At 39.7% G+C, this 6,000-nt stretch overlaps 1 protein-coding gene across 1 annotated transcript in view; it reads right to left on the bottom strand.

Moving 5' to 3' along the window:
* Positions 1–6,000, bottom strand: part of LOC146563828 (F-actin-uncapping protein LRRC16A-like) — an 83,038-nt gene that overhangs the window by 72,113 nt on the left and 4,925 nt on the right. The gene's annotated exons all lie outside the window — the stretch shown is intronic.

Below are 6,000 nucleotides of genomic sequence, written 5' to 3'. Positions count from 1 at the left end.
TTCGGCCTGGTTAACTGCAAATGTCATCCTAATTATGTGAATAATCAGCACATCCTAATGAGATAAAAACACAGAGGTACTTGAAGGAGCATTAAGCAGTTAATACACACAGCCATGATGGGCTTCACATCATTAAAACGGTTTGAACTCGAGTTAAAGGGGGGAAGGCGAGAAAAAAAAAAGTAATCGTTTGCACACAGCCATGCAAAGTTCCAAAATGATTCCCAACCACAGGAATGATAACCAAACTAAAAATAGATGTATTTGGACAGGAAAGATCCTGTAAGATCACTGTGGTTTTTGTCAGACTGCTTTAACCACACACCCCAAACTCCCACTCCAGTTCCCAGTGAGAACATCCCACTGTCACGATTCACGAAGCTGCCGGATATCACAAAATTATTGCTCAGTGACCAATGGCAGCCCTGAACACATGTAACACTGTGACACAATAGAGATGATGGGCTCTCCCTTTGAACTGTGCATCTTTAAAAACTGCAGGCCTACTTGTTGTTCCTAGAGTATTTAAAAGTAGAATGGGAGGGAGAGCCTTCAGTTTTCAGGCCCCTCTTCTGTGGAACCAGCTTCCAGTTTGGATTCGGGAGACAGACACTATCTCTACTTTTAAGATTAGGCTTAAAACTTTCCTTTTTTCTAAAGCATATAGTTAGGGCTGGACCAGGTGACCCTGAATCCTCCCTTTGTTATGCTGCAATAGACGTAGGCTGCCGGGGGATTCCCATGATGCATTGAGTTTTTCCTTTCCAGTCACCTTTCTCACTCACTATGTATTAATAGACCTCTCTGCATTGAATCATATCTGTTATTAACCTCTGTCTCTCTTCCACAGCATGTCTTTATCCTGTCTTCCTTCTCTCACCCCAACCGGTCGCAGCAGATGGCCGCCCCTCCCTGAGCCTGGTTCTGCCGGAGGTTTCTTCCTGTTAAAAGGGAGTTTTTCCTTCCCACTGTCGCCAAAGTGCTTGCTCATAGGGGGTCATATGATTGTTGGGTTTTTCTCTGTATCTATGAAGCGCCTTGAGGCGACTTTTGTTGTGATTTGGCGCTATATAAATAAATTGAATTGAATTATTTCACTAATTCACAAAGCAGTCAATGTCATGGCGACACCTAAAATGCAATAATAACTTTAGATTATGACATTTTTAAACACTTCTTAATAGGAAGTAGACACACTATGAAAAAATAATAATAAAACACTCATAAAAAAAGAGAATTTAACATAGGAGGGTACTTTTTCTGTCAAAGAAAGACCAGAGGACTCCTGGTTCCCACATGGGAACATTACAGGTGATCATCTGGGAGTAGACAACTGGGTCACTTCCATTTTCACAATTCCTCTAAAGACAGGCCTCGAGGTTAAAGAAAAGAGAACAGTGACAGGTTGGACAAGATTTGAAGCTTTGGTCTTTGCTATGATGGTTTTTCTCCACTGATTATTCTCCATGCACTCTGCCCTGTACACTACATTTCAATACACATTTTACTCTTCCCCTCTCCCTTCGCTTCTACTCCAGGGTGTGTTTGATGGACTGATGTTATTATCTGTATCCCCTTCATCCCAGTCTTCAAAGCAGGGAGCTGGCTGTATGTATCAAGCTTTCGTGCGCTTAACAGATGCCTCAGGCACACTCCCAGCCTCGCTCAGGCTGGGAGTGTGTGTATATAATAGACAGCCTAATTGATAGTGGAAATAACAATACTGCTCCCTTGATTATCTGTACACGCCACAGTGGAGAGAGAGGTGCCGCATGTTCTAAAGCAAATTAAGTTTAGGAGTTTATGTGGCATCTGTAGTCAGGTAAAAGAAATGTATCAAACAAAACATCAGCCGGATGGCTTCTGAAGATACTACGCTACTGATGTAGGTATCATTTCAAAGAAGAGATTGCATTAACTGCAATAAACACGCACAGTGCTCATTGTACAGTATATTCATTTTATTACATTTAAAATTTTCCACTCATTATGTAGCCGATGAGGGTGCCTGTTTGATATAACCAAAAAGGTTATTAGTCTGTGTTTCTGTACATAACAACAAAACTTACCAATCTGCAGATCATTTAACCCACTGAAAATTACAAATAATACAGAGACAGTATTTCAAATATCAAAACAATAATGTGTATTTTTAAATATAAAGATCCTCATTTTAAACTTTATTTCTTAAAAAAAAAAATTAAAAAAGAAGTGATGATTCTTTTTAAAAAGGAAATAAAACTAGGGTTAGGCTGGTGTTAGCTCTTTGCTGATCTATCGGCTTCAGCATTTATAATGGCCGATAAGTGAAAATGTTGACATTGCATGGTTTGTTCACAAGGGACTCTCTGCAACTTCCTTCATGGCAACCTGCTTAGAAAGCCACAAACATGACAACCAGCTGATACAAGCAGAGTCTGGCAAACCGAGAGAAGTAAATAAATGACCACAAAAAACAAACGTTAAGGAAACCTGTTTATGTTTTGCATTTCTCAAGGAAAAAATATTCCATGACACATTCGAATATCAGATTTGTAAATCAACAAATCAGGACAGGTATCTGTCTAAAAACAAAACAACAACAAAAAATCCTATATAGGTCGGAGTTTATTTGTAATGTTACAGGGCTAAGGTTCAGTATTTCAAAAGTAAAGGAAGGGAGTGTTTACTCCTCTTTGAATGAGTACACGAGCAAACAACTGAACAAGAGCACTGTGAGACTGCATCTCCACCAAGGCTAAACATTCCTTCCATACCATGCATGAATTACGTCCTTGGACATCTTGGTCTGGACTTTCTAAGGAAGAAGATAATGTGCAACATGCATATGATGTGAAAGATCCACTGTCCCTTAAACCACAATGGCAATCCATGCTTCCAAAATTACCTAAATTCAGATACAGGTCTAGATCAACTTCTAAAGTTCACAATTTCAAAGTTTAGCCAAGCTCCACCTCTAGATAGCTTTTCCATGCATCCATATGTTTTTGAGTAATACTTGCAAAGAACAGATAAACTGTTGTGAAAATAGATATATGGTACTTTTTAAGTAAAAGAGAAGCCAACAGCAAAACTGCAAGGTGTCACGTAAAAATCACAAAAACGTCCTAGAGTCTGCTGTCCACCAAGATTAGAGTAAACAACCACAGAAAGAAAGGAGAGCTGCTTGCCATGATTTGAACACCTAACAAAGTTGGGAGGAGGAGAACACTGATGTAGGTTCTACTCAGCGTCAGTAAGAACACATTACTCATCAAGGTTACTTGAACAGAATCATACTTTCCATTTACTGCATAATCAAATCCTAACAAAGTTAATTTTTCCAACTGTACTAAACCGCAATAGTATTAAACTGACTTAAGTTTGTATTGATGGCTAATCTGTTCTATAATAATTCAAGCTGTAAGGACTCGAAAACTTTACACCTCTTTTAGACCTTAAACACTGAACAGCAGATGCTACACTTCCATAATATACTAGCTATACCCTCCATTTAAACTAGCTGAACGCCCCCTTTTTCTTCATCCTGTTTCTACTTCCTGTTTGTACTTTTCCAAAATACTTGAAGCTCATATTTGATAGTAACATTTAATCTCCAGGCAATCTATAAATAGATTGTTCTTTCATCATGCCAAACTCTAGATAACACTCACAGGTTACACTTCGTGACATGTTTATTTTCCCTCTGAGCCACTTCCTCCATAATCAGTCTGTCAGACTCTGCTTTTCTGCAGAGCAACAAACAGCGCTGTACTTGTTCTGTTCAGTCGAGCAGAGCGCCGATACGACGTCACGCTCCGCGTCTGGAAGAAATACTAGAGCCACTCCACTGGAATTCCTCACTTCCCAGTACTGACTCCCACTTCTTTCTTTTGTTTAGTGCGTATGTGCGTATGAGCACTACTATAGCCTCTGTGTCCAGCTCCTACATAGCGACATTGTTGTCATAGCCACGTAAAGTTAGCTGCAGGTCGAGCACTAGAATGGACTAAATTACATTTGAGTATTAATGAAAAGTTTTAAAAAGAGAAAAACCAATAGAATAGAATGAGATAAACTGAAAAACATACTATACAAATAGAACAAAATACTTTGTTACAGGAAAATTGCGATTGGTGGACATCAAGGAGACAGGGTGATAGTTACAATTGTGTATGTTGTGTGTCTGTCTGCACGTGTATGGTCCTCTGCAGAGACCATGTTGTATTAATAGATTACATGATTCCTGTGGACGCTAACAGTGGACTGTCAAGAGCACATTTTTACCCATTTTAGGCAGACCAGTGTGTGAACAATTCTCAAGGTTCTTAAAGTGAAAGAGCCAAGTTCCCAGGAGGTGCATCCCTCTGTATTCATCTTATTATTCTTATACAAGAGGCTACTTTACTTCTGCAATAAATCTCTTCTCCATAAGACCTGTTGCCACTGATTTTCAATCAAGTTTTTGTGTAATATGGCATACCTCAGCTTTTTCTCCCAGTTTCCCTTCCTTAAAAGTTTCAAGCGACTGTCGAGCTTTTTGACAGTCAACCTTCCACTGACACCATTTCTGATGAGGCTTCAGTGAATAGTCAATGGATCACCTGAAGGGCCAGATGCATCTCTCACGTTCTATGTCAGGTTTATGCTGGACCCGTTTCCTATTTCTTAAGCACATGACTTTGACAAGACATGACTTCCAATACTGTTCGTCTGCTGCAGATTTTGTTTAGGGCTTTTTTGGGCTTGTGATGTTTCCTGTAATGTTTGCACTGGAATGAAAATGAGTTAAAAAGCAGCCAATGTCCAAAGAAAAACTTTGAAAGACCTTCAGAAAGCCTGGAAAACTCTTGCTTAAGACCACTTCCATTCCAAGAAATTCTGCTTCCTTGGATTCAAACTATACAGAAATAAGACATGGCTCGATGCTTTTGCACAGTACTGTGGGTTATTAAAGGTTGATTTATTAAAATCACAGCTAACATTAGGAATGAAACCAGAAATGCCCTTTTATGCAGCAAGTAAAACACTAGCAAATAACAGAAGTCTTTAAATAACACATCTGTACCTCTTCCACATCAACCGTGCTGACTCTGATGGCTCCAGAAACCAGCAGTGCTAATTCATCTCATTTAGTAGAGGAAGGCCTACTTTCTCCCCCCACAGTGTGCTCCCAGACCATTTAGCAAGTACAGAAGATGTTAAAGAGATGCTCATCACTTTTGTCTCTTACCTCTTTCTGCTTGTGTCCCTAGGAGACTTGTACAGTACTAGCAGTGCTAGCATTACCACAAGCATATAGATGGAAGAAATGTGAGAAATCTTGTGCAGGCCTATTCACAAAGCTTTTTCCCCCCACACAAAGCTGAATTACAAAAAGCTCCACGTTCCACTAAGAGCTGAGTTACTAAAAGACTCCTGCCATTTTCACAAAGTACTATCCAACTGTATGAGCCCTGCTTAGATGCTGATTTACAAAAGCAACTGTTCTGTCTTAACTATATCAGCTTTTTGTCCCTGTTCATCACAGAAAGAGCCAAGTGCATTTTTAATGATCTGCCAGGTATTAATTATTTAGCTGCTGGTGGATTTACTGATCTGCGGCCAAAAGTTAATGGTCTGAGCTGCTATTTCCACTTGATTTCTGCACACACTGAGGGCTGGTGTTTAAAGTCAGAGATGTCGCTGGATGGATAAATAAGTGAATAAATGACAGAATGAATGAATGACGCATCGGACAAGTAGCAAAGGAAGCTAGTGGCTGTAGATTGAGCCACTGATCAACACTATCAGCAAAGTAGCAGCCACTTTGGAGCTACACAGATAAGGCAACTTTAAAATCGTCTTTTAAAACCTCGATTGCTCGACTCCCTCAAACTGTATCCAAACTTACAAGCTAAGAGTCAGCATGGGAGATTCATTGTGAGGATATCCTTATCGCCAACACGCAACATACACATCCTTAGAAATTATAGGGAAAAAGGTGTTTCCTTTTGGCAGACAATCGTGACATGTTTCTTC

Source organism: Mchenga conophoros, linkage group LG11 (assembly GCF_057382185.1).
Source record: "Mchenga conophoros isolate Kocher_MC1m ecotype Shallow Benthic linkage group LG11, M_conophoros_male_GT1.1, whole genome shotgun sequence".
NCBI lineage: Eukaryota > Metazoa > Chordata > Actinopteri > Cichliformes > Cichlidae > Mchenga > Mchenga conophoros.
Note: the sequence above shows the minus strand (reverse complement) of the source record. Positions and strands in the feature narration are given on the sequence as shown.